Here is a 23,971-nt window from a genome sequence, read left to right as displayed (position 1 = left end):
CGAAATAATTTTTTCACTAATTTTCTATTGACATGCATGATTAATAATAACAATTTCTTATACCTAATTATTCTTTTTTGTACTCACATAGCAGGGCCTCCGCCAACCTAAGTCCAATTATTCAATCTCTAGATCAGCATAGTGCTCCAGGCAATGATTATGCAATGTCGCCACCTCCAAGGAGGTCTCCAACGCCTCTAAGGAGGTCTCCACTGCTGCCACCTCCAAGGAGGTCTCCAACGCCTCCAAGGAAGTTTCCAATGACTACCCCGCCTCCCTTGATGACCAAGAAGTAGCCAGCTCCTAAGAGGTCCACCCCACAAACGAAGCTGTTGGCCCACCAGCCAGCAAAGAAGAAAGCCTCCTCTAATCTAGTTCTTGGAATAAAATGCTGCAGTACAAAAAGATATGAACAGTTCTTGGAAAAAGTAAGAAAGCAACGAGAAGCGAGGGAGAACCCAGAGAAACCGTACTTCTACCTACCTCCAGATCTTCTAAGAAAGAAGGTGGACCAGAAAAAGCGAGAATCTCAAAAGACCCTGCCAAAATTGAACTACGACCGCTCTCTCACCAAGTCATTTGAGGCAGCGCAGAAAAAGACTACAGCAGGGAAAGGTGTTGCACAACTCGGACAACAATCGCAACAATCAGTCCCCCTTCTTGTCATTCATAATGAATATGGTTAAAACTTAGACTTACTGGACATCGATTTTGAGGACCTAGTTCAGTTTTACGAGGATACTGGTTTGGACCTTGCCCAAGTGCCCATTGAAGGACCATCTGCTCCGAAAGTGGATCCTTGGAAGAAATTTGAACATGAAAAGAGTTTACACAACCCTGAGGCCTTAGGTGAACTGGGTATGCAAATATACCTGCTAAACAAGTGGTACATGGCGGCGTGTGAACAGGAAGAGACATTTGTTTCTATCAGAGTTAGAAACCAACATTACTTCCGTGGCGATGACGTTATATATGTCGAGTTTTTAGAATTACACCAACTATGCCACCTGGACTCTCTCGACAAAAGTCTCACTAGCTGCTATTGTCTGTAAGTGTGATTATTTTCTACTATTAAAGTGTATATATAAAGCTACATGTATATATATAAATTATATATCCTCACACTATATTTTTATATATGCAGATATGAGATGACAGAACTCAAAAAGAGAAATGATAATGATGTTGGTTTCGTTGATCCAAATATCATATTCAAACACCCTAATCCCCCGCCTCAATGGAAAGCTGAACTCGAGAAAAATCTCATGAGGTTCTTAGTGAACCAACAAAACAGGACATACTCTTCCCCTACAACTTCAAGTGAGTGTTAAATAATTAATGTCGATCATATGGACATTTGTTCAATTATTTGCTTACTAGCTAAGCTATCTCCCATATATATATATATATATATATATATATATATATATATTGACTCTAGTTAATGTCGATCATATTTGTTTATAAAAACATATGCAGCAATCACTGGATATTGATGGTCATCGATACGGCCAATAGTCGGTTGAGCATCTTAGACTCATTAAGAAAAGAGCAAACAGAGTATCAAGACATGATAGATATTATCCAAGGCTAATTTGGTCTCTCTAGCAACTATATATACCCCGATCTCTTAACTGCAACAATTATTAAAGGCTAAATTAATTTTTTATTTTATTGGGCGCGGTGTTTGGAAAAGTTTCATTGAGGAACACCACATGAAACATTGCAAAGCGCCAATGGATGTAATCGCACACAAAGTAAGTACTAGCTACATTTATATATATATAATTCAATTAACACCATGCATGCTTTCAATTCACCGGATCTTTTTTCTCGTAAAAGTGAGTTCTGAGGCAAGAATAGGGGAACAACTACTGTGGATACTATGTTTGCGAGTTCATCATGGCGTACTCAAAAAGAACTCCCGAAGAGATCCTCAAAGTACGTTATATAAATATATTCATATATTCACAATTTCTTTTATTGCTCATATATATAAGTAATCACGTGACCAACACACACACACACACACACACACACACATATATATATATATATATATATTAATATTTTTTCTTTAACTTTTATTGAAGACTCTATGGTTGAAGGAAAAAGTCATACGACGTGACCAACTAAAAGCAATTCAAGAGACCATAGCAGGATTTCTTAATGACCACGTCCTAAACCCCTCCGGCGAGTTCTACAATGACATGAACGAAACATGGAAGCCAAATAACCAGATGTAGTGAATTTGTTATCCCAAGGATATGATAGAATATACAATGCAAGCTTTATTTGTAATATATATATATACATATTATATGTACATAAAATAACGTGCAATATATGTATATGCATGTAATATATACGTTAGTTTCATACTTTAGTTTATACTAAATGTTCGAACATTATAAACGTGTAGAATACATATATTATTAGCAGCGTAGAATGCGTATTCGAAAATCTATTCGAAAACCAAAACGAATCATCAATTGAAAATAGAAACAAAAAAAGAAAACCTTTAGTCCCGGTTGGTAATACCAACCGGGACTAAAGGGCCGGCCCACGTGGTCAGGCCGGGAGGCCTCTTTAGCCCCGGTTGGTATTACCAACCGGGACTAACCTTTAGTCCCGGGCGAGAAATCAGGACTAAAGGAGGGGCCCTTTAGTCCCGGATTCGTGCCCCCGGTTGGGAAACCGAGACTGAAGGGGTTTCCAATCGGGAGTAAAGCCTATTTCTGTACTAGTGCTAGTGCTATTCAGAGCCAAAGAGAATCTACTTGCTAGAGAGGAAACGAAAGTGCTAATATATACTCCACACAGTTCATCAAGAATAAAAAGACTCATATCTCACAATGCAGCATCCTAGGTGGTTGGGTTCAAAATCTTGGTCTAACACATGTGTCACACCAAAAGCAAGAATCAAAAGGGGGGCATAAATTTCATGCAGATGCTGAAAGAGTCTTGTACAACAACAACAGTTCTTAAAATAGCATCCATGGTTCACAAAAGAAATTCTAAATCATTCAGGTACGATTGTTCATGCCACTCATGTGCCAAGATTTTCTTACCATTATGTAAAATAGCCAGGCAGTAGGGAGCCCTCGTCTACCTCACTTGAAGCTGTCTAAGCCAAGACTCACCTCATCACTGGAGGGCATCAAGAATTCCCTTGATGCCAGCTCAAGGACGCTGTTGGCACGACCAGCTGGGTCACCACTGCCACTGATGTTGCTGGGCCATGCTTCATTGTAGTATCCATTTGCACCAATGTTGCTAGAGGATTCACCAATGTAGGAGGATGGACCAGTTGTCTAAGCTCTCTGTTCAGTGCCGTGAGAGGTTCCACAAACGGGAACCAATTGAAGCTGGCCTGTTTGGACTCTTCGGTAACCAGCTGCAACTGCGGCGCTGACACGGGAGGGTGCATAGGATAGCCCATATAGTGTGTCTCCTACAGATCACAGCGCTGATGTTCAGGTCTGGCAGCAGCAAATTGTTGAGATTGATTGCCCTATGCTGGTGGTGCATTGGTGCAGCAAGGTTGGCGGCATTGAGGTGCATAGATTTCCATCTTGGACGCCCATGTGCGGACAACCCTCGGATCGATAACTGGTGGGTGTGGTGCTGCGGATTGGAATCTTGGTTCCATGCTGCGGATGTACTCCAGGATGAAAAGTTGCCCAAGTGGCAGTTGTTCACTTTTCTTCTTCTTCAATCGACGATTTGACTTTAGGCTGTGCTTAGTTGAGTTCAAATGATTCTTGATGGCATTCTCTGGCCAGCCTAGGGAGGAGCCTTGCTATTGTTGATCAGTGTTTTCCATAGGATTTGTGAGTTCGAATAAGCATGATGTCGTCCTTCTCCATCCATATTTTATTTTTTTGTGACAAGTTAGTAATATGCAAGAATGCTTAGCATAAGTGAAGATCAATTCTTAACTTCAAGAACATACATACTAAATATTCATGCTTCCTATTGCTCAGCTGTGTGAAATAGCAAAAACATTCAAAATGACAGATATTAGGGATGACGGGTTTCCTAGGCTTAGCATTTCTGCAATTTTTAGGGATTTTCCACGATTGTCATGCATTGAAGAGATCTAGAGGAGCCCGAACAAATGTAGAAAGAAGGGGGATATGTTGGTGGCAAGGTGGGAAGGGCACCGGCAGTCAGAGAGGTGGAGAATCAATGGTGGCTGCTGTTGGTGGCTGAGAGTGTAAAATTGGGTTGTTTAGAATTAATGACGGTGGTGATGTCTCCTATGACATAGAGAGTCACAAGTGGAAAGATTTGGGTCCATCTGGAGAATGTTCATCTATGAACAAGTTTCCTGATGGAAAGATTTTTGAATATGTGTCTATAAAGTTCTTGATACAATATTAGTAAGTTTTCTGTGCTTAGTTTTTGGATCAGCATGTGCAGGGTATATATGGACATGTGCTTACAAAGGTTTGTATCCAAAATTATAAATGCGTTGTAGAACATAAGGATTTGTATCCAAAATTTTAAATGTATTGTAGAAACCTTTATGTGGGGTTAGATAATTTAAACATATCGTATGCATAGTATTCTGAAAAAGGAAAAGAAGGCAAGTAAGGATAAACAACATCATTGGAATTAATCTGAGAGAACAAGGAACCTAGGAGAGAGAGAGAAGGAAGTCAGTTTGTTTGAATAACAATGAAAGATGACAGGATTACAAAATAAATGCATTATCTAAGCAATAATTATTTGGGTCTAAATCTATAGTATACAAATATGCCTGAACAAAAATATGGTAAATACAATTTTATTCGTTCTGTAATATCAAATTTTGTTCCTGTCAACAAAGTCTTATTTTCATTGAAATTTTAATTTTGATAATCATACCATTGTATTGTGTTAGGCGTAAAATGTACCTTTCTGTCGCAATTCAAAGCTTACGTTCAACAAAAGGATGAGCCAACGCTTGAATAATTCAACTCAACATTTTAATATGTTTCCTATGGCTAAAAAGTATGGTTTCATGATTTAGTAGCTTTCATGAGGAATTCTCCATGTCAGTTACCAAAAACAAAGGCGTGCTACACCAGAACTATTCCTTTTTATATAATTCTATCCATTAGAATGGTAAGGTAAAACATTCATCATCGTCCATCTATAAAGATATGATCATAAGAAATTCCTTAATAATCCTATGGATCAAGTAATCCTACAATATTAAAGAGACTATGGCCCTGTTTGTTTCTATAAATAACGGCAGAGTGTGAGCAGACATGTGATCGGGGCTGCATCATGCACCACACAATTTCAATATCGCTTTTCACAAGCACGTGCGGCATGGGGACACATGGTGGACATGGCGTGTTTTTGGATTTTTCCCATTTTTGTCTTAAAGGCATCGAGAAACTAAATCAAGCATGCCTTACATATAAGCAAAAAGTAAGCAACAAGAAACAAAGTGATTTGACCCTGATGTCTGGGTGGAGATGATTGATCCATCTTTCACGGCAATGCTTGCCAATCCGGCCTAGCAAAGATTGTGCTATCACCAACCACCTCCCTTCACCAAGTTGCACTACCATATCCTTCAAAATGCTATGGATTGGAGAAGCAAACAGTTTAATTAAGAATGCAATTAAGAAGCTAAAGTTAGGAGGGAAGAAAAAAGTTTGATTTTGCATTGTTGCCTATCCTCTTGCACTGTCCATGATCATTTGAAGGATGTTGGCTTGTTGTTGCTTCTGATTTGTGGATGTGCAGCTGCCGCAATGTCAACATGAATGTCATTGATGGCATTGTAGCCACCAGCTGTAATTGCCCCCTCTAGCATGTAAGACTTTTGATTTAGGATGTAAGACTTTGATTTTGGATGATGTGAATTCAAAGCTTTAGATTCATATGCAGAATGGAGAGAGGGAGGTTCCATAGTCATAGTCCTCATGCATCTCCTCACCATAAACTAGAAGAACAGGAAGGGAAAGGAAACAATAGAGGGGGTGGAAAAGAGCCATTGACTCCTTACCCTGACATGTCAAGTGGTTCATACCCTCCCACACATTGGTCATCTAGCACCTTATGGGGACTCAATAAGGTAGTTGCCTGGAAATCAATGTCATTGGAACGTTCTAAGAAATTATATTGATCTATCCAATTTCCTTACATCAATTGTTAGAAGACAAGGCCATATTCCTTAAAAGAAAGATAATAAATATGCCCAATGCTTAGTGAAACAAAAATGTTGTGTGCAGGTTCTGAGATGTTGGTCCACAACATAGCCAGATGAAAAGCACCAACACATTGAATTAAAAAATATCCTTATCCGCTCATCCATCCACTCTAGCAGCCATTTCGCACCATGCTTTTCTTCTTCAACATATCATCCTCTCCCCCATCCACTTCTTCTCTAGGCCCCTGAAAGATATAGGCCTTTGTTTGGGTTTTGGTAATTAATAACAATGCTTGTGGACAGACCATTCTATTTGAGTGTGTGAAGGTAAATTGGTTTAGTTTACAAGAAGAGTTGGGCACTAACATGGATATGATTGATAGCATGTTGGAAAGCTCAAATCAAGCATAGAAAGAAGTGACCAAGGCAAGGCTTGGCTATAAAGGATTATGTGCAAAGAGATGGTGAAGGGCAAGCTAAAAAGGCTCAGTCACGATGGACCATTGAGACGGTGAAGTGCGAGTATAGAGTTTGGCATTGATGGACTAAGGCAATGGTGAAGGGCAAGCTAGAAACTCGAGACATGATGAACCATCGAGGAGGTGAAGTGCGAGTAGAGAGCTTGGCGCTGATGGACCAAGGCAATGGAGAAGAGCAAGTGAGGCTAAGGTCGGTGGACTTGAAGCTATGTGATGGTTTGAGTGATCCACATCACTTATGAAGATCAAGCCGAAGAATCAATGATCATATCAAGTGGCTTGGTGAACATGTCATACATGGTTTCCTTGCGGACATCAATTTGAGAGAAATTGGATTCATGCAAGGCAAAGGTATGAAACATCAGGTGTTTCATTTTGCCGGCCATCAGGCGTTTAAAATGGCTGAGTTTAGGATAGATAGCTATAATATTAAGAGGGGCAAATGTGTTTGTATATTCGTTATCTACTAACACTTGTGAGGTCCTATCACTAAAATTAGAGACGAGTGGTGATTCAAAAAAGAGATTCAAAACCTTTGCAAAATGATTTGAAAAATACTAACAAGTGCTCATGGTGGTGGTTGTCTTGTGGGACAATACTTGGAGTTAACAAATTTACAACGGTTTGAAAAACAATTTTGAAATGAGACGATTTGGACTTTCTTGGGCTGCTAAAACAGCCATGGCGGTCTAACTACTAGGCCTAGAGATTGGACCGTGGGGGCACTGTTCACATGTGTTGTAGCCATGCTTAGTCCGTCAGTGACTTGGGCCAAAGGACCGGAGCAAGTGGCCTAGCGACTAGGGGAGTACCTAGTGGTCATGGAGTCGAGGCTGATGGCGTGAGGGCCAAAAGGTCCAAAACATTGAACCTTAATTTTTCCTTCTTAAAATGTTTCACCCATTGAGTCTTATGTTTTAAGACTTCAATATGGTGTTCCCAATAATTTGATAGTTTTTTTTTCATCAAGTAAACATTCTTGCTATCTATTCCAAAGTTCTTGGTTATGAATTTTTAGAAACTATCAAAGGATTAGTGATGGAGTTGTACTTGGAGTTCAAGGAAGACAAAGTGGAACTTAGAAGAAATGTTAAGGGCTTGAGGAAGAAATAATGGGGAAATGCCACGTGACAAGAAGAATGGTTGACCCACATCATAGACTAGCTCTTTCCAATTATAATAGTTCGACTTCTGTTCCCTCCATTACATGTTATTAGGCATGCGTTGTGAACTTCAACTAAATGTGTTCAAACCAGAAATTGATTTCTTATGGTTATTTGTGCTACAAATGTTATAGTGTAATAGGGATATGTGTCAAGACTAAGTTCTAAAGACCGTGCCAAGTCAAATTGTGCATTATATTTTGAAATGGATAAGGGATTACTTTCTTTGGCCTACATTAATATCTAGGTATTGCAATAGTTGAGATGATGGTTCACTATAGCGATCTCTAGGCTACTTATTCATAAAGAAACAAACTTGGGCCAAAAACTTGTTACTCCTTATGTTGGGCTTGGTTGACTATTTTTGGCCCAACTAAAAATTGTCCCAATATAGCCCATAAGTGTAAGAAAAACAAGAGGCGGAATGTCATGTTTTTGCATTGTTTATGTCCATTGGATGTGAAAGTGGTTCAAGACGATGAATGGTTGATGTTTCATCCTTGTTCTCTATGTTAAGAGGGGATTGGGTCTCCATCGTCATCCTTTCCTCATCATGCTCCACTTTCCCCAATCTCACCCACCTTAAAATTTTAGCCTCTAGAGTCAATTCTCTTGCTTCCAACCTTGGATCTTGATCTGATCATGGCGTCCGATGAGTCTGCCTTCATCAACGACATGCTTGCGCCACCCATGGCAGCGGATGGGAGGACGGAGAGGAACCTTGCAAGCTCTAGCCATGGGGATATCATGTTTGAGCATGATCTAGTGGCTCCTGGTTCAATGCAAGCTAGTGGTGCTCAAGTCATGGGCAACCCCCTCGATGTGAGCTCCCTTGTGTCTAGTATAAAAGGTATGACTCCAGCAGGGTTTGAAATGCCAGAGGGGGCAGTTATAGCCCGTGGCTACAAAGCCCTTAGTGGTATTCTTGTTGACATTGCTGCAGCTCCACAACAACAAATTAGAAACAACAACAAGCCAGCATCCTTCAAAGGATCATGGATAGTGGAAGAGGATAGGTAACAATGTAAAATCAAACTTGTTTCCTTCCCCTTCTTAACTTCAGCCTCTGAATTGCATTCTTGATCTAATCATTTGCTTCTCCAATCCGTAGCATTTTGAGGGATATGGCAATGCATCTTGGTGAAGGGAGGTAGACCCTGATAGCACAATCTTTGCCCGGCCGGATTGGCAAGCAGTGCCATGAAAGATGGATCAATCATCTGCACCCCAACATCAAGGTCAAATCCCTTTGTTTCTTGTTTCTTAGTTTGCTCATTTGTAGGCGTGTTCGGTTCAGTTTCTCGCTGCGTTTAAGCCGGGAAGGCGGAAAACTCACCAAAACACGTTGTGTCCATCGCGTGTCCCAGTGCCGCACTAGCCTATGAAAAGCGATATTTGAATTGCATGATGCAGCCCTGATCTCATGTTTGCTCACATGCGACATGTTGTTATCTGTAGAAACAAACAAGTCCATAGTCACTGTAATTTTGGTGGCTTACTTAGTCCATAGGATTATTAAGGAATTTCCTATGAGCTTTATACATGGACGATGTTGAATGTCTTAGCTTACCATTGTAAAGGAGAGATTTTATAAAAAAAGGAATAGTTCTTGTGAAGCATGCATTTGTTTTTTTAATTGACATGGCGAATTCCTCATCAAAGCTACTAAATCATGCAACCATACTTTTTAGCCATAGGAAACATGTTAAAATGTTGAGTTGAATTGTTCAAGTGTTGGCTAGTCCTTTTGTTGAACATAGGCTTTGAATTGTGATGGAAAGGTTCATTTTACACCTACCATATATACAAAAATGGTATGATTGTGAGAATTAAGGTTCAACGAAAATAAGACTTTGTTGATAGGGACAAAATGAACTCATGCAAAATTTGATATAACAGAATCAATAAAATTGTATTTACCATATTTTTTGTTAGGGTCTATTTGTGTGTGTGTGTGTGTGTGATTTAGACCCCAATCATTACTTCTTAGATAATGCATTTATTTTCTAAACCTTATTTACTGATTCCTACCATTAGATCTTGATCTAATTGCCCATGTTTTCTTGCAATGTTATTCATACAAATTGATTTCCTTCTCTCTCCTAGATTCCTTATACTCTCATATCAATTCCAATGAGCTTGTTTATCCTCAAGTGCCTCATTTTTCCTTTTTCAAAACACTATGCATATGATATTTTTGAACTATCTAACCCCACATAAAGGTTTCTACAATAGGTTTAAAATTTTGGATACACAAGTTTCCGGTTTCTACAATAGATTTATAATTTTGGATACAAATCTTTGTACTCATGTGTCAGTACATAACCATGCACATGCAAATCCAAAGTTGGGCACCAAAAACTTACTAACATTGTATCAAGACTTTATAGACACATATTAAAAATCATTCTACTAGGGAACTTCATGTTCATAAATTAAGAAACGTTCACCACATGGACCCAAATCTTTCCTCTTGTGGCTCTCCATGTCGTAGGAGACATAGCCACCATCACTACCTCTAAACAACACAAATTTACACTCTCCATGAACAACATTAGCCACCATTGATTCTCCCACCTCCTCCCTTATTGGTAGTGCCCTTGCCACCTTGCCACCCACAGACCCCTTCTTTCTCCATTTTGTTGTTCGGAATCCTCTAGATCTCTTCCATGAATGACAATTATGGAAATCCCAAAAAAATGCCCAAAATGCTAAGTCTAGCTAGGAAACCCATCATCTCTAATATTTTTGTCAATTTGAATGTTTTTGCTATTTCACATGGTTGAGCAAATGAAGGCATGAATATTTAGTAGTATGCTCTTCAGGTTTAGAAATGCTATGCCAAATATTCTTGCATATTACTAACTTGTCACAGAAAAATGACATGGACGAAGGAGGAGGATATGGTGCTTATTCAAGCTCACAAATCCTATGGAAGGCACTGGTCAATAATAGTAAGGTTGATCCCAGGCTGGCTAGAGAATGCCATCAAGAATCATTGGAACTCAACTAAGCGTAGCCTAGATTCAAAGCGTTAACTGAAGAAGAAGAAAAGTCAACAAGTGGCACCCAAGCAACTTTCCATCCTGGAGGAGTACATCCTATCCTGAAACAAGACTCCAAATCTGCAGCACCACAACCACCAGCATCCCTACCAGTTATCGATCCAAGGGTCGTCCATACATCGGCACCCGAGATAAAAATGCACCTCAATTCCCCAAACCTAGCTGCACAATTGCCCCACCAGCCTAGGGCAATCAATATTGGCAATTCGCTACTGCCAGACCTGAACATTAGCAATGATCCACAGGAGAAGCACTATATGGGCTATCCTATGTATCGTCCCGTGTCGACACCACAGTTACAGCTAGTTACCCAAAATCCCCAACAAGCCACCTTCAATTGGTCCCCATTTGCTGAACCTGTCACAGCGCTTAATAGATAGCATACATCTGGTCCGTCGCACTACGTTGGTGAACCTCCAGCAACATTACCAACTGACTACTACAATGAAGCAGGGCCAAGCAACATCGATGGCAGCGTGGTGACCCAGCTAGTGACACCAATGATGTCCTTGAGCTAGCGTCAAGGGAATTCTTGATGCCCTTCAGTGACAAGGTGAGTCTTGGCTTAGCCAGGTTCAAGTGAGGCAGACCGAGGGCTCCGATTGCTTAGCTATTTTACATAATGGTAAGAATATCTTGGTTCATGAGTGGCAGGAACACTCATACTAGAATGATTTTGAATTTGTTTTGTGAGCCATGGATTTTATTAAAAAAGAACCATCGTTGTTGTACAAGACTCTTTCATCATCTGCATGAAATTTATGTACCCTTTTGATTCTTGCTTTTATGGTGTGACACAAACGTCGGATCAAGATTTCAAGCCTAAGCACTTGGGATGCCGCAATGTGAGATATGCTTCTTTTTATCCTTGATGGACCGAATGGAGTATATATTAGCACTTCTATTTCCTCTCTAGCGAGTAGATTCTCTTTGGCTCTTAATAGCACTAGAAATTTTGGGCGTCATGGGCAGCCTACCAGATAGAACATATAGCATTTTCTATTAAGTGGTATAACAAGTCATTTTTTACCTAGAAACTTCTTTCGAAGCTCACCTCGGAGCTACGTAGGTCCAATATAGACACAAGAGGCATTCTTTCCTTTGTCTAGCATAAATGTTTACCTAGCGTTCTCTAACTTGCGATCGGTGAGCCATTCATCAACCCTCGAACTCAACGAGAGGTGCAGCGCCATCTCAACATGTGAACACCTCTAGTTTGCAAGACTCGCAATTATTTAAAATATAACTTCATTGGAAACTTCTCTAGTCGAGCTTAGGTGGTTGAATCAGTCAGCGTGCCTTAACTTGATCATGATGTATGGTTTCTAACAAATCAGTTCCAATATTTGTCATGTAAGAGTGCTATAGAATGGATATAAACAATTAGTCATTAGAACATATAACTATGTGAGAGGTGTATCTATTTGTGAAAAATGTATAGTAACAACTTATTTAAATCATTTGAATTTTTTATGGAAAGATTATACACCAAAAACTTGATAATAGAAAACCAATGCTATTGGAACTGATTATATCGCAGACCGCTGTTCCCCGCCGCAGCCGCTGCTCCCATCTACTCCTCCCCCTATGCGATGTCCCGAGGACGACGGCACCGTGCTAGCCGCAGACCGCTCAGCCTCGCCGCGCAATGCCATCTCCAGCCGTCACCTTCGACTCTCCGTCGCCACAAGCCGCCACCGATGCTCCTCTCGCACACCAACCTCGCCACACGGTCCAATCTCCGGCCGGCCATCATCGGCCACAGCCACACCATGCAGGTCGCAGCTGCCCACGGCCACATCGGGCCGGTCGTGGGCTGGTTGCAGCCTCCTGCTCATCCCTGGCCACGTCTGCTCCGCGCCCAGCTTCACTCGGCCAGCCCTAGTGGCCTCCGGCCAACTTCAGCCACCCCAGCTGGCTGCAGCCTAGCTACAGCCCGCCCACAGCTACCACCAGCCAGCCGCAGCCTAGCTACAGCCCGCCCGCAGCTACCACCAGCCGGCCATATTTCCTCGACTTAACACGGGTGCTCATATTTTTCTATATTTATTCTAGAATTTAACGGTATTATTGTTTCAGCAGTAGAGGTCTGGCAACAAAACTATCATGTGAATGTAATATTGCTAAATACTCCCTTCATTTCAAATTATAAGTCATTTTAGGTTTTTTAGGTTCATAGCTTTTGCTGTGTACCGAGAAATAGAGAATATCTAGATGCATAATAAAGATTATGTACCTAGGAAAGCCCAAATGATTTATAATTTGGAATGGAGAGTTAACAAGCAAACAAATAGAGAAGACAATGAAATACATTTCTCTTTTTTGCCTAACACAAATTTTGCTTTGTGGTCAAACAAAATTGAAAAGTCACGCTGGACAACATAAAGTCGTCCTTCCTATCCCTGAAGAAAGACAATCCAGAAATCGTGCACCGGAGGAACCACATTTCTTTATTCTTTCTCCAGTAATCGATTTCCTTTCAAAATCGAATGTTTTATTTCTGCAAAAGCAAATTCATTCTACACCAAAGGATGACATAAAGTAAGTCATCCAACTGTAGACCACACTGTTATTTTCTAAAGCAGAGACAAGCTAGAGACACTCTGGTCGCAGGAGCAGGGGCACCGGCCCTCGTTTGCTGCAACTGAGGTTGTGTTTAGTCCGGTGAAATTTGGAAATTTGGCTACTGTAACACTTTCATTTTTATTTGGCAATTAGTATTTAATCATGGACTAATTAGGCTCAAAACGTTCGTCTCGTGATTTCCAACTAAATTGTGCAATTAGTTTTTTTCGTCTATATTTAATGCTTCATGCACGTATCGTAAAATTCAATGTGATGGCTACTGTAGCACTTTGTGGGAAAACTTTTTGGAACTGGCCATGAGCAACACGACAGCATCAGAAAGGCTCCTGGAAGAAAGCAAACGTACCTTTCTGTACAATTCTGTAACTGATTCTGTGTGGAATCGGATCCCCATTTTCAGCTTTGTATACTTCATCACGAAGGATGGATAGGGTACTTCTCTCGATCAAGTCGAATAGCTCGTCTCCGACACCGAAACCGAGCATCCTGGCCATGTCTGCCGTCTTCAACCTCGGCTTCGGATGGTTCTGCTGCTTCAGCTAAGTCTCCACAGCAAACACTTTCTTCATCACGAACAGCTCCAGCGCCTACGGGTTGAAGACCACACCCATTCGCATGCTCATCTGCAGATCATCCATCCACAAAGTTTTGTACACTAAAATTTTTAAAGGGTGCACAAAACCACTTTTTTCTCTGAAATTACCTGGTGAGGAACAAGCATTGCCGCGTATGTATCTGGCAAGCTCGCCGGCTCTCCAATCAACTACGACCGGGAACCAAGGGTAAGCAGCGTCAAGCCTCACGAACCATAGCCGTATGTCCGGAAACTCTGACAACTCTCGCGTGTCGTACTCTCATCCTCTCTCTCTCGTAATTAATGGTAAACCCAACAGTTTGATCCAACAGGGTTCTTGAATCAGCTGAACAATGCACATAAAGTTCTTGTCAGATCACAAACTTGGTGAATGCTAGTTGAAATTAATGGCATGGTGCTCTAGGTATGATTGTGAACCTGCTGTTAAGGAACTCAAGTCACCAAGTGCTTGACAGCTATAGGTCTTGTCATTATCTACTTAGAATAATTATCTAAGTAGTTGGTGGCTGTGTCAGCCCTTATCTTTATCCCTAGCATCTACTTTAGCATCTCTAGAATATGTTGTAGTTTTCTTAAGGCTCAAGCAAGCTTTCTTAAGGCTCAAGCAAGCTATCCTATATGTATCCCCAACCTGCCATAGTTGTGGCATGGCTAATGAAATCTGAAATTCAGCACCCAACCTGTGTATTGGTTCTAACAAATGGTATCTAGAGCCTAAGTTCATCTGGGTTCTACCCTTACCCCATCCCAATCCATCGCCATGTCTCTCCACTCCTCGTCCTCTTCCTCCAACCGTTCCACCACCTCCAGCATACGTGTTGCAGCGGCTACAACAGCCAGGAGCAAGGAGGCGACGGCTGAGCGTGCAGCAGCAGCGGAGCGGGCGGCTCGCATCGCCCAGGCGGAGCTTGCTACGGCGCGTGCGGCTGAAGCCGCCCACCAGGCAGCAGCGGAGGCGTGGGAGGCTGCAGCAGCGGCGGCTGCGCTTGGTGCGGAGGCGGACGCGGGCGAGCAGGACTACGACGCCCGGGTGGGCGCGTCGGATGCAGGAGCGGCGGCGGCTGTGGCTTTGCACCACGGAGCGGACGCCGAGCGGCCCTAGCCCGACGTGGGCGGCTTGGGCGGACGCGGGGGACGTGAGGCTGGCGACCGCGACGGCTTCGATGAACAACGCCGCGACTTCGACCAGGACGCATGGGACCGAGACGAGCGGGCGGCACGCGACGCCAACGCCTGGCTGGAGCGGGAGGAGCAGCGCGAGGCGTGGGACCTGGGTGGACAGGACGCTGGCGCGCGGAGCCCTCACAGGCGGCGCGCCTCCCGTTCCCCGGACCGGCGCCATGGTCGCCGTGGCCAGCCCGGCTCCCCTCCCGTCGTGCAGACCGTCGTCAAGGACGCCGACGGCAGATGGCCCATGCTCACCAAGGCCAACTACGCCGAGTGGTCCGTGGTGATGAAGGTGAAGATGCTGGCGCGGCGCATATGGAATGCGGTACGGTACGGCGACACCGACTTCGACAAGGATCGGTGGGCACTGGAGGCGCTTCTTGCTGCTGTTCCGACGGAGATGCACTCCTCCCTCGCGAACAAGCGGACTGCCAAGGACGCCTAGGGCGCCATCGCTGCGGCACGCACCGGCAGCGACCGCACCCGCAGGTCCACGCTTCAGAAGCTGCGTCAGGAGTGGGAGAACCTGGCTTTCAAGCCGGGTGAGGACGTCGACGACTTCGCTCTCCGACTCAACACCCTGATGCAGCAGTTGGCGTGGTACGGCGACAATGACATCGACGAGGAGAGAGCTGTCGAGAAGTTCCTCCGTGTCGTCCCCAAGAAGTACTCGCAGGTCGCCATCGCGATCGAGATGTTGCTGGACTTCTCCGAGCTGTCGATCGAGGAGGTGACAGGTCGCCTCAAGGCCATCGACAACCGCGAGCAGATACCTCCCTCAGAGCCGGTCACCTTCGGTGGCATGCTTCCCTTCACCGAGGAGCAGTGGCTCGCCCCCCAGCGGGAGCGGAAGAAGGGGGAGGCCTCTGGTTCTTTGGCTTCAGGTTCGTCGAGCAGCCGCAAGCGTCGGCCACGCAAAGCGGGACAAGGCGCATGGTGGCCCTCCAGGTGGCGCCGATAGCGAGCGCAAGGCTCCCCGCAACGACACATGCAACAATTGCGGGAGGACCGGACACTAGGCCAAGGACTGCCGGCAGGCAAAGTGCGGTGGTCAGGCACACGTCGCGCAAGCGCAGGAGGGTGACGAGCCAGCTCTGTTCTTTGTACACGGGAGCATCGAGCCGCACTCCTCTCCCGCGTCGGCCGCCGCCGCGCTCCTCCACCTCGACGAGCCGCGGGCTCATGTCTTCCTCGGCAACGGGTCTGACGGCGACAAGATCGACGGGTGGTACCTCAACACCGGCGCCACCCACCACATGATCGGGCGGCGGGAGTTCTTCTTCGAGCTCAACTCCGGCGTTCGAGGCTCCGTTAAGTTTGGGGACACCTCCGCCGTGGAGATCAAGGGCGTCGGCTCCATCATCTTCACTGCTAAGACCGACGAGCACCGACTGCTCACCAGTGTCTACTACATCCCCGCGCTAAGGAACTCCATCATCAGCCTGGGACAGCTGGATGAGAACGGCTCGTGCATGGAGATCGAGCATGGGGTCTTGTGTATCTGGGATCGCCATCGTCGCCTTCTTGTCAAGGTGAACAGAGGCCCCAACCGCCTTTACGTCCTCCACGTGCATGTGGCGCAGCCCGTGTGTCTTGCAGCCCATCATGACGACGACTCCTAGTGGTGGCACGAGCGCTTTGGGCACCTCAACTTTGAGGACCTGAAACAGCTCGGCAACAAGGAGATGGTGCAGGGCATGCCGCGAGTCGAGCACGTGGAGCAGTTCTGCGACACCTACATCCTCACCAAGCAGCGGCGGCTCCCCTTTCCTCGCTAGGCAAGCTTCCGCGCCAAGCTGGAGCTCATGCACGGTGACCTCTGCGGCCCCGTGACACCGGCCACACCTGGAGGCCGGCGCTTCTTCCTGCTCCTCGTCGACATGTCCCGCTACATGTGGGCGGTCCTGTTCGACACCAAGGCGGCGGCTGCGGACACCATCAAGGTCCATCAAGCTGCTGCGGAAGAGTGCAGTCGCAAGCTTTGGGTGCTACGCACTAAGAACGGTGGCGAGTTCATGGCGACTGAGTTCGTGGCGTACTGTGCCAACGAGGGTTTCTAGCGCCACTTCTTCGCGCTTTACACCCCACAGCAGAACGGCGTCATTGAGCGCCGCAACCAGACGGTGGTGGCCACCGCCCGCGCCGTCAAGCAGAGAGGGATGCCGGCCATCTACTGGGGGGAGGCTGTGATGACTGCCGTCCATCTCCTCAACCGCTCGCCCACCAAGGCCCTTGACGGCAAGACGTTGTACGAGGCCTGGCATGGGCGCAAGCCCGTGGTGAGCCACCTCCGCGTCTTCAGTTGTCTCGCCTTCGCCAAGGAGCTCAACCACATTAGCAAGCTCAATGACCGGAGCACGCCAGGGATCTTCATCGGCTACGCGGAGGGTGTCAAGGCCTACCGCATCCTCGACCCTGCGACACAACGTGTCCACATCTCCCGGGACGTCGTCTTCGACGAAGGGCGAGGCTGGGCCTAGGACAAGGCGGTGGACGACGGCTCGACTTTGACTCTCAGAGACTTCGTCATCGACTACGTCCACTTCGAGGGAGCCGGGGGAGGTAGTAGCTCATCTTCACCGAGCTCGTCTACCTCAGCACCCGGCGAGTACTCCACCGCCTACACCACAAGCAAGTCCTCCACCACCTGTACCACCGGCTACACCCCGCTCTCCTACACCAGCTCCCCAATCTCCTGCATCGGTGCCCACACCTCCGAGATCAGCACCAGTAGCCTTGGTCCATGACGAACAGCGCACGGTGGAGTTCGCCACTCCGCTGTCCGACGATGAGGATCGCATCGATGCCTACCACGAGATGAGCGTCTACGCTACCACACCTTGGACAACATCTTCGGTGATCAGCCCGTTCCTGGACTGGTGGTGCATGACTTTGAGGCGGAGCTACACCTGGCGCACGAGGACGACGAGCCCCGATCCTTCGCTAAGGCGGAGGGAGACGCGGCATGGTGCGCCGCGATGCAAAAAGAGATGGATGCGGTCAAGCGGAACTGGACGTGGGAGCTGGCGGATCTTCATGCCGGCCACCACGCCATCACCCTTAAGTGGGTCTACAAGCTCAAGAAGGATGAGGCCGGGGCGGTGATCAAGCACAAGGCGTGTCTGGTGGCGCGCGGGTTCGTCCAGCAGGAGGGAGTCGACTTCGACGACGCCTTCGCGCCCGTAGCGTGGATGGAGTCCGTCCATCTCCTCCTCGCACTGGCGACCCAGGAGGGTTGGCATGTGCACCACATGGACATCAAGTCCGCCTTCCTCAACGGTGACCTAAAGGAGGAGGTCTACGTCCACCAGCCACCGGGATTCGTCATCCCCGGCAAGGAGAACAAGGTTCTTCGCCTACACAAGTCCCTCTACGGCTTGCGGTAGGCACCCCGAGCTTGGAATGCCAAGCTGGACTCCACTCTCAAACAAATGGGGTTCCAACAAAGTCCTCACGAGGCTACAGTCTACCAACGGGGCAAGGGAGGCAATGCCCTGTTGGTAGGCGTCTACGTCGAAGATTTGGTGATCACCGGCACCAAGGAGGCCGAGGTGGAGTCATTCAAGGAGGAGATGAAGGTGACCTTCTAGATGAGCGACTTGGGCCTTCTCTCCTTCTACCTAGGGATCGAGGTCCACCAGGACAGCTCCGGCATCTCCCTTCGCCAGACCGCCTACGCCAAGCGCATCGTCGAGTTGGGCAGGCTCACCGGCTGCAACCCAGCACACACTCCCATGGAGGAGGAGCTGCAGCTGAGCCGCGACAGCACGGCGAAGGAGGTCGACGCCACACGGTACCGGCTCATTGTGGGCAGCCTTCGCTACCTCGTCCACACATGGCCGGACCTGATGTTCGCCGTTGGCTACGTCAATCGGTTCATGCAGCGACCGACGACGGAGCACGAGCAGGCCGTCAAGAGGATCCTCTGCTACGTCGCGGGCACTTCCGACTATGGCTTGCACTACCCGAGGTGTCTCGGTGCGGAGCACTTCATCGAGTACAGTGACAACGACCTCGCCGATGACATCAACACAAGCAAGGGCACCAGCGGGACGATATTCTTCCTCGGCAAGTGTCTAATCAGTTGGCAGTCGATCAAGCAGCAAGTGGTGGCTCTGTCCAGTTGCGAGGCGGAGTACATCGCTGCCACAACCGCTTCGACTCAAGCTCTCTGGTTGGTTATGCTGCTAGGCGATCTCCTGAGCAGAGACGCAGAAGCAGTGGAGCTCAGGGTGGATAGCAAGTCCGCCTTGGCCTTGACGAAGAACCCCGTCTTCCATGAGCGCAGCAAGCATATCCGAATCAAGTACCACTTCATTAGGAGCTGCTTGGATGAGGGGAGCATCAAGGCCGGCTACATCAACACCCAGGATCAGCTCGTCGACCTTCTCACCAAGTCCCTTGGACGGGTTAAGTTCTAGGAGCTTTGCGCCAGGATTGGAATGGTTCAAATTCCCTAGAAGGCACCACACAAGACTTAGGGGAGAATGACAGCTGTAAGTCTTGTCCTTATCTACTTAGGATAATTATCTAGAGTGGTTGGTGCCTGTGTCAGCCCTTATCTTTATTCCTAGCGTCTACTTTAGCATCTGTAGAATATATTGTAGTTTTCTTAAGGCTCAAGCAAGATTTCTTAAAACTCAAGCAAGCTATTCTATATGTATCCCTAACCTGCTATAGTTATGGCATAACTAATGAAATCTGAAATTCAGCACTAAACCTGTGTTTTGGTTCTAAAAGTGCTTCCTGAACTGGCGATAGGTCGAGTGTTCGGATGGTGTCAGATAATGATTTCAAAACGCCCTTCGGTAGGCGGCGGCGGAGGTCGGACCTGTGGGGTCTCTGCACAAAAAAAAAACAAACAAATGGTACAAGCGCAAATGCCAAGGCTTAAAAATTATTATGGTGCCCGGATATGGACATTGGAGACACTCAGATGAAAATTAGAAATGGTAACCAGGCATGGCTGAAAACACATAAAACACTTGGCATCCCTGAGAAAGTTCTTATAGTTCACAAATGAAACACAGGGTTAGTCAGTTAAAAGGTTGTACCTCAGGGAAAATTAGTGTCATCCATTGCAAATTGCCTAAATCCCGTCTTTGCCACAGGTGAGCCCTATGTGTCAGTGACACACGGACGGCAAATAGGTAGGGGTTACAAAAAAATTCAGTGTCAAATATATAACTGCCTATTTTTGTAGTGTATGATATTAGTGCTCATAGCATCAATGGATCAATTCTTGGAGAAAATTAGTACTTGGTCTAAAGCAGACAATTGTCGTTTTAAGGCCGGGGAGACATTCGCTTGTCTGAATTCTGGAGGAATCTGGATGGTTTGGAGGAATACTGGATGGATTTATGAAAAAAAAATTGTTCCGGATAAAAAAATAAGCGGATCAAACCAGATTTAAGAGCACGCGAACGAGGCCAGACAGTGGTAAACCTAAGAAGTACATGAATGGCTGCTCTTGATTGGGCAAGTCACATATTTTCTGGGCAGAATGGCTGTCAGACAGGTACTAACATGACCTACATAAACGTAACTAAACACAGAAATCTGAACAAAATTGCTACTCCTACTAGTTAGCCCTCGGGGGAATTCCCTGTGTGCCATTATAAGAGATCGCAATGCTCTGTGTATCCTTAAAAAAATTCAGCGGTCTTCAGCGCCACTGCTCCAACTTTTTCATGCCCTCCATGCCACTTCCGTCAGTTTGAGCTCTAACGCCGTCAAACTGCAGGTGTGAAAAGATGAAAATACCCTTAAGTCTAAATGTCATTAAATTTTTTTAAGCATCTTAACGACTTCAAATGAAAAATTCAAAACTAGAAAGTTGTAGATATCGTCGAGATCTATAATTTTCATATAAAAATTATTTTCATTTAATTCCACAAAAAAATATAATTTTTCTAAGATATATTAATCATATCAAATCATATTTTTTTGCGGAATTAAATGAAAATAATTTTTATATGAAAATTATAGATCTCGACGAGATCCACAACTTTCTAGTTTTGAGCTTTTAATTTGAAGTCGTTAAGATGCTCAAAAAAAATTAATGACATATTTAGACTTAAGGGTATTTTCGTCTTTTCACACCTGCAGTTTGACGGCGTTAGAGCCCAATCTGACGGAAGTGGCATGGAGAGCACGAAAAAGTTGGAGCATTGACGCTGAAGACTACTGAACTTTTTCAGAGGCACACAGAAATTACGATCTTTTATAATGGCATGAAGGGAATTCTCTCTTAGCCCTTACAGCATTCAGTCGATTTCAGAAGCACTGAAACGGATGAACCAGGAGAAAGCATCGTCTAGTTCTGTTCTCACTTCATGTCATACGATTGTTTAGTTGATTTTTCCCTGATGGCGTCACTTTGTTCAGTGCTAGTAGTACATTCAGAGAGGATCAGTATGCCGTTGATTGCTTAGTGGGAGGGGAAAAGAGAAAAAAATCACCGTCTTCGCCCATGGAGAGGGAGAGGTCGTAGTTTCCGGAGGGGTTGAACGCGACGCGTGCGGCGAACCCTGACGCGCGCTCTGCCCTCGCCGGCGCCGCTTGGAGCTGGACGGGTAGCTTCCCCGTGGCGGAGCAACGGGAGGCCGGATGCGGCGGCGGCGGGCTGCTGCTGATGTGCCGCATCGGCGCAAGGCGGTGCGGCACAACGGGCAGGTGGTGGGCGGTGGCGGCGGCTGCCATGGTTGGTGGGCCGCCGCCCCCTCTTGCCTCCCCTCCGGCCGCCGCCGCTGCTCTCCGGCGAGCGATGGCGGCGGCCCGCGGCGGCTCCTCAAAGCTGGCGCCGTTCGCACTCCCTCCTGCCTATCCTCCCCCCACCTCCTCTTCCCTGAGACCCCACCTCTTCCCCTACTGTTCCGGCGTTTGGGCCGGCCGGCGGGGCGGATCCGGGCCCTCCGGGGCCGGATCCGGCGAGCTCCTCCCTCCTCCTGGCGTTTGAAGCGGCGGCGGCGTCTGTGGCCTCTAGTCGGAGCTGGGGCCTCCCGACCCTTCCCTCTGATTTGAAGCGGCATGCAGGGCAGATTCGGGCCCTCGGGGCCCCGGATCTTGCGTCTGCACCCAGGTCCGTGGGGGGCTGTGCGCTGTGGCGGCCGCTACCCGGCGCGCGCACCCGCCCCTCAGTCGGCTCGTGTTGGTGCTGACTCGCCTGGGCTGCTGGCCGGCGGCCGCCTGGCTGGTGCTGCTGGCTAGCTGGCGACTGGCTGGCCGTCCGGCGCCTGGCTGGCTGGCTGGCTGGTTAACCGGCAGCTGCCGCGGCTGGCTGCCTAGGGCCTCTATGGAATCCTGGTCCACGGCCGTCTGGCATGGCTCTGGCCAGCTCGAGCACGGCTTTCATGGTGCAATCTCTTGTGTTTGTTTTACTGGTCCACACAAGCCTGGTGAAGCAGCGATCGTGTTTGTTTGTCTGTACAAATCTCTTGTCACATCTCTGCATGCCTTGACCCGCCATTACCTTAATTAATCCCACCCGAACCTGCTCTTGCACGGGTACACGGAGTCCAGCCATTACCTTCTTAAAGCAAAGTTGTCCTTTCTGCCATCCTAGGCTTCATTTTTTCAACATGCCTTGTCAATACTTCAGAGCTATCATCTTTGATCATATCTTCACATCTTTGTTTTAGCTTCTTCTGACTTCACGTGTCCGGCGAAGTCGAAAAGGTGTCTTCGCTCTTCAATCTCTCGCAATCTCCATCTTGTTCTAAGCGAAGTCAGGTTCTTTCCAGTGAACTCAAAATTTTACCTTCGCCTTCGTTTCCTGTGGTCAAATTTCATTGTGATAGTTACCAACATGTTCGCTGGTTGGTTTCAGCCAACAGTGTTTTTCTCTCACAATAAACCAGCACCAGCTGGGCTTATCAGCCCAGAAACCAACCAGCGAACACGCTCTACAAGTATAACATCAAACTTTCGGGGCTGCTTTTTCTGGCGAGGTCAAATCCCCAGCACATACACATTTGTACAGGCAAACGAACACATCCTAGCTCGTTTCATGCATGGAAAATAAACATGAACAGTTTTTTATTAGATAGTTTGAGTTAGTAGTGTGGTGGAGTTGTATTTTTTTTCTTTTAGACGGAGGCAGTAGTAAAGCTCAATCAAACATTTTTCAATGTCTTATCACTCAGTTTTTCCATGTCTTCTCACTCAGTTTTTAATTTCTTCCTAGAGGATTTGTTTTATGATTTGGGCTGGGGATCTTATTCCGCTTTAATTCCGGCAAGAATAGAGTTTTTGAATAGAATGGCAGGAGCTCTGCCTTTCAATTAAACAGGGGAGCAAAAGAGTGTCTATACAAGCAAAAAGAGTCCTCCAAGAGGTGGGGGTGGGGGGGGGGGGGGGGGGGGGGCGGGGGCGGGGGATGCAGGAAAAACATAGATTAAAACCCTCAAATGCTAAACATGAGCAAAAGCTCTCTTTCTTTGGTCAATGTCCTCCTTAATTCTTGCAGCGACCTGCAGCACCGTTTCAGAGGCGTTGTTGAAAATCCTCCTGTTGCACTCCTTTCAGATGTTCCAAAAGGTGTAAATCACCACCCCATTAAGCCGTCTTCGTTCTGAATTTGGCACTTTCTTTGTAGTCTCCCACCATGCTTTGATGTGTATAGGATCATCATGAGCATGTGACTGTAGTTCAAGGAAGTTCTCCGAGGAGAGGATTTGATCCCAAACCACCTTAGCAAAATGACAACACAAGCATAGGTGTAGGCCGGTTTCTAATGGACCATTGCAAAGTACACAAGGTTCATG

At 46.4% G+C, this 23,971-nt stretch overlaps 3 pseudogenes; 1 reads left to right on the top strand and 2 right to left on the bottom strand.

Annotated features, from left to right (window-relative positions):
- Positions 1-3,113: 3,113 nt before the first annotated feature.
- On the bottom strand, positions 3,114-5,917 carry LOC136499553 (uncharacterized; annotated as a pseudogene).
- A 2,518-nt stretch (positions 5,918-8,435) lies between these two features.
- LOC136501788 (uncharacterized) lies at positions 8,436-11,441 on the top strand (annotated as a pseudogene).
- A 2,417-nt stretch (positions 11,442-13,858) lies between these two features.
- LOC136501632 (protein CHLORORESPIRATORY REDUCTION 6, chloroplastic-like) lies at positions 13,859-23,320 on the bottom strand (annotated as a pseudogene).
- Between the last annotated feature and the right edge of the window lie 651 nt (positions 23,321-23,971).

The sequence above is a fragment of the Miscanthus floridulus genome, chromosome 13 (genome assembly GCF_019320115.1).
Source record: "Miscanthus floridulus cultivar M001 chromosome 13, ASM1932011v1, whole genome shotgun sequence".
In the NCBI taxonomy this organism is placed as follows: Eukaryota; Viridiplantae; Streptophyta; class Magnoliopsida; order Poales; family Poaceae; genus Miscanthus; species Miscanthus floridulus.
This window is presented reverse-complemented; position numbering and strand designations above follow the sequence as displayed.